General features: G+C 34.8%; 1 pseudogene; it reads left to right on the top strand.

Annotated features, from left to right (window-relative positions):
- The first annotated feature begins 5,720 nt into the window (after window positions 1–5,720).
- On the top strand, window positions 5,721–6,285 carry LOC124985777 (mortality factor 4-like protein 1; annotated as a pseudogene).
- The last annotated feature ends 2,003 nt before the right edge of the window (window positions 6,286–8,288 follow it).

The following is an 8,288-nucleotide window of genomic DNA, read 5'->3' as shown; positions in this document are numbered from 1 at the left end:
CAGTAAAAAAGTGTAAAGCAAAGAAAGTAGGAAAAAGAGAAAAAAAATAGTGCAATATGAAACACTAAGTTAAATTGCAGGAATTTGTAGTTTAACACTTAAGAAGTTCAAACTGATTTTTTTAGGCTGTCATGGTTTTCCTATTGTAACTATTTCCACTGAGGATGATGGATATATAAATATATATCCATGTATATGTATATACATACATATAAATATGCATGTATTTACACATACATATATATAACTATGTCCATGTGTGAACATACCACAATGAGTCCTGCATGTATGCTTAATTTGGTAGATTTTGTGCTCCACACCCACCCTTCTTTCTCCCTCTTGATCCCCTTCCTCTACTTGACATGTAAGCAAAAACATTGAACTTTTGCATTTCTCAGTCTGGACATTTTTTACCTTGATGTTCTCCAGCTTCATCCATTGACCAGCAAGTGAAATAATTTCATTCTTCTTTATGATAGAATAAAACTTTATTGTGTATATTTATCACCTTTTTTTTTTATCCACTTTTCCATTGAGGGCCATTGAGACTGTTTCCATCACTTAGTAATTGTGAACTGCACTGCTATAAACACAGGTGAGCATGGATCACTACAGTGTAGTAATTTTAGTTCTTTTGGGGTAAATGCCAAAGAGTGAAAGAGCTGGGTCATGTGATTTTTCCATTCCTGGTATTTGCAGATCTCTGCACTGCTTTCAAAGTGGTTGTACCAATTTTCAGTCCCACCAAGAATGTATGAGTGTACCTTTTTCCTAATATCCTCCAAAGCAATTATTGTTCTTTGTATTCTTGATGGTTGACATACTAACAGGGTGGTGATATTTCAGTATAACTTTGATTTGCATTTCCTTGATGACCAGGAATGATGAACTTTTTTTATATATTTGTGAATTTACATTTCTTCTTTTGAGAAATGTCTGTTTATTTATTTGTTCATTTCCTGATTGTGTTATGTTTGTTTGGTGTTAAGGATTTTTTTTTAGATCTTTATAAAATCTGAATATTAATCCACTGTCAGAACAATACCTAAAATAGATTTTCTCCAAAACTGTAGGCTCTTCATGCTCTTGTTTTCTTCGCTATGTAGAAAATTTGAAGCCATCCCACTTATTGATTCTTGGTGTTGTTTCTTGAGCTTTACATATCTTATTCAGGAAGTTGGTACGTGTGCCAATGTTAGAATCCTGACCCTGTATTCTTCCAGGAGTTAAAGAGTTCTTGATATAATGCCTATGTCATGGATTCACTTTGAGTTTAATTTGTGGAGAGTGAGACACAGTAATCAAGTTCCATTCTTCTGCATATGAATATCCAGTGTTCTCAGCATCCCTTTTTTAAAATAGCATTTTTTCCAACATAAGTTTTTGGCGGCTTGGTCAAGTGCCAGATGACTGCATCTGCATGAATTTGTCTGTGTCTTTTATTCTGTATGATTGGTTTTCATGTTTCTTTCTCTGCCAGTATTATGCTTTTTTCATTACTATCACTCTAAACTATAGTTTTAAGTCAGATATTGTGATGCTTACAGAATTATTCTAATCACTCAATATGCTTAGGATATTCTGGGTCTTTTATTTCTCCATATAATTTTTTTTCCTTCCCCCTCTCCCACCCCTCTTTTCCCACTATAGAGTCTCTCCTATCTCCAGTCCTGCCCCCCTCCCACCCCCCATTAAGTGTCATCATCCACTTATCAGTGAGATAATTCATGCTTTGGTTTTTTGAGATTGGTTTAACTCACTTAGCATGATATTCTCCAGTTTCATCCATTTGCGTACAAATGCCATGATTTTATTATTCTTTATAGCTGAGTAATATTCCATTGTATATATATACCACAGTTTCTTTATGCATTCATCAATTGAAGGACATCTAGGTTGCTTCCACAGTCTGGCTATTGTGAATTGAGCAGCTTTGAACATTGATGTGGCTGTATCTCTGTAGTATGCTGATTTTAAGTCCTTTGGGTATAGTCCAAGGAGTGGGATAGCTGGGTCAAATGGTGGGTCATTCCAACTTTTCTAAGGAATCTCCACACTGCTTTCCAGAGTGGCTGCACTAATTTGCAACCCCACCAGCAATATATGAGTGTACATTTTTCCCCACATCCTCTCCAACACCTATTGTTGCTTGTGTTCTTGATAATCGCCATTCAAATTGGGGTGAGATGGAATCTTAGTGTAGTTTTGATTTTCATTTCTCTTATTACTAAAGATGTTGACCATTTTTTCATATATCTGTTGATTGCTTGTAGATCTTCTGTGAAGTGTCTGTTCATTTCCTTAGCCCATTTGTCGATTGGGTTATATGTATTCTTTGTGTAGAGTTATTTGAGTTCTTTATATATTCTGGAAATTAGTTCTGTATCTGAAGTATGAGTGGCAAAGATTTTCTCCCACTTTTTAGGCTCTCTCATTGCATTGCTGATAGTTTCTTTTGCTGAGAGAAAGCTATTTAGTTTGAATCTATCCCAGTGGTTGATACTTGCTTTTATTTCTTGTGCTATGGGAGTCCTGTTAAGGAAGTCTGATCCTAAGCCAATAAGGTGAAGATTTGCACCTACTTTTTCTTCTATAAGATGCAGGGTCTCTGGTCTGATTTCAAGGTCCTTGATCCACTGTGAGTTGATTTTTCTGCAGGGTGAGAGATAGGAGTTTAGTTTCATTCTGTTGCATGTGTATTTCCAGTTTCCCCAGCACCGTTTGTTGAAGAGGCTATCATTTCTCCATTCCATATTTTTGGCATCTTTGTCTAGTATGAGAAAATTGTATTTATTTGGGTTTGTGTCCGTGTTCTCTATTCTGTACCATTGATCGACCTGTCTATTTTGGTGCCAATACCATGCCGTTTTTGTTACTATTGCTTTGTAGTATAGTTGAAGTTCTGGTATCGTGATACCCCCTGTTTCATTCTTCCTGCTAAGGATTGCTTTAGCTATTCTGGGTTTCTTATTCTTCCAGATCAATTTCATGATTGTTTGATCTATTTCTGTAAGGTACATCATTGGAATTTTAATTGTAATTGCATTGAATCAGTACAGCACTTTTGGTAGTATGGCCATTTAGACAATATTAATTCTGCCTATCCAAGAACATGGGAGATCTTTCCATGTTCTAATGTCTTCCTCAATTTCTTTCTTCAATGTTTTGTAGTTTTGTAGTTTTCTTTGTAGAGATCTTTTACCTCTTTGGTTAGATTGATTCCCAAGTATTTATTACTAATATTACAGTTCAAAACCCTAGAAAAAGAAGAACAGAATAACAGCAAAAGTGGTACAAGACAGGAAATAATTAAAATCAGAGCTGAAATCAATGAAATTGAAACAAAAGAAACAATTCAAAAAATTGACAGAAGAAAAAGTTGGTTCTTTGAAAAAGTAAACAAAATAGGCCAACCCTTAGCCACACTAACAAAGAGAAGGAGAGAGAAAACTCACATTACTAAAATTCTTGATGAAAAAGGAAATACCACGATAGACACCACTGAGATACAGAACGTAATGAGACACTACTTTGAAAATCTGTATTCCAACAAAATAGAAACTACTGAAGACATTGACAAATTTCTGGAGACTTATGCTCTTCCCAATCTGAACCAGGAGAACATACACAATTTAAACAGATCAGTATCAAGCAATGAATTAGCAGAAGTCATTAAAAATCTACCATCCAAGAAAATCCCAGGACCAGACGGATTCTCAGCCGAGTTCTACAAGACCTTCAAAGAAGAACTCATTCCAATACTTCTCAAAGTATTCCAGGAAATACAAAAGGAGGGTACCCTACCAAACTCATTCTATGAAGCTAATATCACCCTCATACCCAAACCAGGCAAAGACACATCAAGGAAAGAAAATTTTAGACCAATATATGTGATGAATATAGATGCAAAGATCCTTAACAAAATATTGGCAAACCATTTCCAAAAACATATTAAGAAAACCATGCACCATGATCAAGTGAGGTTCATCCCTGGAGTGCAAGGATGGTTTAACATCCGTAATGTCAATAGACTTAAGGATAAGAATCATATGGTTATTTCAATTGATGCAGAAAAAGTGTTTGACAAAATCCAACAACACTTCATGCTCCAAACACTAGAAAAAATAGGGATAATAGGAACATACCTGAACATTGTAAAGGCTATTTATGCTAAGTGCATGGCCAACATCATTCTTAATGGAGAAAAACTGAAACCATTCCCTTTAAAAATGGGAACAAGACAGGAATGTCCTCTTTCAACACTTCTATTCAACATTGTCCTCGAAACTTTAGCCAGAGCAATTAGACAGACTAAAGAAATTAAAGGGATACGAATAGGAAAAGAGGAACTGAAGATGTCACTATTTGCTGATGACATGATTCTATATTTAGAGGATACAAAAACCTCCTCCAGAAAACTTCTAGACCTCATCAATGAATTCAGCAAAATAGCAGGCTATAAAATCAACACGCATAAATCTAAAGCATTTTTATACGCAAGCGATGAAACATCTGAAAGGGAAAGGAGGAAAACAACTCCATTTGCAATAGTCTCCATATAAATTTTAAGACTGATTTCCCTAATTCTGTGAAGAATGTAATGTGTATCTTGATCAGGATTGCATTAAACTGTAGGCCATTTTTGGTAATATCATCATTTTAATAATATTTATTCTGTGTGTCCAAAAACATGGGTGGTTTTTCCATCTTCTATGGTTGTCTTCATTTTCTTTCTTTAGCATTTTATGATTTTCAGTGTAGGGATCTGCACTTACTTGGTTAGATTTATTCTTAGTCATTTTGAGGTTATGAGGCTATATTGAATAGAATTTTTTTCTGAATTCTTTCTCAGAAGATTTATTTTTTAGAATACAGAATATCTACTGATTTTTGTATATTGATCTTGTATCCTGGTATAGTCATGATTTTTAAAATCAATTCTACCAGTCTTGTTTTGTTTTGTTCCATTTTGTTTTGGTTGGGGGGGTGGGTACTTATGAGATTAGGATCATGTCATCTGACTTCTGTTCACAATGTGACTGTGTTGGACAATGATGTCTCCTTTTGTTAAACTTGGTAGGACAGATTCATGTGTCTCATGGAAGGGAAGCTTCCCCTTCCCCACTGAGCCAGCACTCACTGGAGGCTACTCTTACCTGTTGCTTTTATTAATTCCTTTCTGCTGCAGAACCTGATGTTTCTGGTATTCACCTGTCTGCTAGTTCTATGAAAATCTCTCACAGTCTTTCTATCTGAGTTTATTCTGTAGAACTGATATTTTCATTCATTATCAAGAAACTGCCTCAATATTGTGGGTTCCTCTGGTCTTCCATTTTCCTTATTTTCAGTACTTGCATTTTAACTATACTAAATGCTTTACTCCATGTTGTGGAATATGCTCCTATTTGGGTCTTCTTTGAAATTCATATTATTGAACATCCTCTCGTCCACCTGGATATGACATAAGCAGTGAAAAATGAATTGTCCTTTGGATTGGTTATGAAATTTATGTGTTAGGGTTATTCTATGTTTTCTTATCTCCCATATTCATTATTTAAAATTAACCCTTGTTGGTCACCCAAGCAGGACCCGAAGCCAAAATTCCATTAGGGTGAATAAGTACCGTGCTTTCATGGGCTTCTCCTTTATGAAGCAAATTGCCATAAAGGACAAATAAGTGAAATACTTTATACATTACAGTGGTTGGAATAAAAATTGGGATGAATGGGTTCCAGAGAGCAGAGTACTCAAGTACGTGGACACCAACTGCAGAAACAGGGAGAACTCCAAAAAGCCAATCAGGAGCAGTATGCAGAGGGGAAGATGAGAGGGGCTGCTCCAGGAAAGAAGACATCGGGTCTGCAACAGAAAAACATTGAAGTGAAAACAAAAAAGAACAAACAGAAATCACCTGGAAATGGAGATGGTGGCAGTACCAGTGAGACACCTCAGTCTCCCCTGAAGAAAAGGGCCCAGGTAGATCCTACTGTTGAAAATGAAGAAACATTTATCAACAGAGTTGAAGTTAAAGTAAAGATTCCTGAAGAACTAAAACCATGATTTGTTGATGACTGGGACTTAATTACCAGACAAAAACAACGGTTTTATCTTTCTGCCAAGAAGAATGTGGATTCTATTCTAGAAGATTATGCAAATTACAAGAAATCTCCAGGAAACACAGATAATAAGGAGTATGCCATTAATGAAGTTGTGGCAGGAATAAAAGAGTACCTCAAATTAATGTTGGGCACTCAACTGCTCTACAAATTTGAGAGACCACAGTAGAGGAAACAAAATACAAAAACAAATAACCCCACCCAACCCAACCAACCAACCAACAAACAAACAAACCCAAAACAACAAAACTAAAAAAAATCAACAAAATGGAACATGTTTTTAGATCCATGTCTGCTATAAATTTATTTAACTTTATTTATTAACTTACATAGAAAGTTACTAGAGGATATGCTCCATCCGAATATTTGAAATCAAGGCAGAAGCAGTGACAAGCCCCAGGAATCAGTAGACCTATGTATAAGGAGAGGAGTTTAAGGAAAGGTCCTTCCCCAGGTCTAGGAAACAACCAATTGTCCATAGTAAGTAGATAAATCAGGTGTAATGAAAGATAAGAAAAATAGAAGAGATAATTAGAAGTTTAAAATTTAGAATATTATTACTAGGAGTTTGAAACACCAACCTAAGAATTTGTATACAATATAAAACAAGCAACTAGAAAATTAGGAACTGGTATAGGGTGTTCAAATGTAGATTAAACAGATGCAATGAATGAAACATACACTTACAGTGTAAACATTAGGTATGTGGTCATAATCGTGTAAACAGAGTACATTGATACAATCAAAAATTGTGATCCAAATATATAGCAGTAGACAGGATAAGTATGTGAGGGATGTGTGTGCATATTTCTTTGAGTTTGTATTTTAGATGGAGAGAGATCAATCTTAATCTTCCTTACCTGGAAGTCATTAGAAATTTTCTACAATTGTATAAATCAAAAAACCAAAATAGAGCATTATTTAGAAATATGAGTAATTCATAAGACTTCTGGAATGATTCTAAAAGCTACTTTTAAGGATTGAGAGATTGAAAAGTGTACCACTAAAAACCACACACACACACTCATACACAAAGACCACACACATACGAACACAGACTTGCATGTATAAAAACCCAGTAGAAGTTAATTTTATAATGTCATATTATTTCAGTATAAATAATGTTTATTACTGTTTTTCTGCAATGATAATTCTTTAATTTTGTGTTAACATGATATTTTAAAACATTTGTCATTTCTAATTATATTTGATACATATGCTGGTATGTTAGGCTTATATAAGTTTATACATATATTTTAATACCTAGATTATAGGAGAGTCATAAGTGGATATGACTCACAATATATGTATGTATTTATATATGTCTATCAATATTTGTTGATAAATATTGATAAAAGGATATAGATAGATATAGATAGATATAGATAGTATCATGGTGATCTGGTTATATGTCCAAAAGTATTTGTTGCATTTCTAATACCTTTTGGATACACCCACAATGCTTCATAAACCCACAATTATTTTAAGAAATGTATTATTTTTATATTTTCCATTAGTTATCTACATCTTATGAGATAAAGTCCAGGAAGAGATTGACCTTGTGATTTGCTGACACCAAAGCCCCTGCATGCAGGACAAGAGCAGTATGCCTTATACAGAGGCTGTCCTGCACGAGATCCAGAGATACATAGACTCCTCCCAAGTAGTCTGCCCAGTGCAGTGACCTGTGACATTAAATTCAGAAACTACTTCATCCCCAAGTAAGATTGTTTTTCCCACAGTGAAGTCCCCAAGTTAGCAGAATGGGTCCAATCCTCTGCCAACACTAAATGAGAGAAGTACAATACTCATCCATGTAGCACCTTGATGGACTCATGCTGGACCACTCTAGGTCATGAAGCTTCCAACTATTCCTCATATCCAGCAGTGTGAATGTTATATATTTCTTCTACTCCTTTGAGATTGTTTTTTCTACCCTCTCCAAATTTTGGAATCAGATTGTTAATTTCCTAAAACATTCTCCTGGGATATTTTTCAGTATAATATTAAATCTATGAATCAGTTTAGAAAGAATTGACATCTTAACAAGTTGACTGTTTCAGTTAATGAACATCATATATGTTCTTATTATTTTGGGGTTTTCTTTATTTTTTCCAGTAATGTTTTGTTTTCAATGGAGTGGTTTCCACACTTTGTGGAATATTTTTTAAT

Source organism: Sciurus carolinensis, chromosome 5, assembly GCF_902686445.1.
Source record: "Sciurus carolinensis chromosome 5, mSciCar1.2, whole genome shotgun sequence".
In the NCBI taxonomy this organism is placed as follows: Eukaryota; Metazoa; Chordata; class Mammalia; order Rodentia; family Sciuridae; genus Sciurus; species Sciurus carolinensis.
Note: the sequence above shows the minus strand (reverse complement) of the source record. Positions and strands in the feature narration are given on the sequence as shown.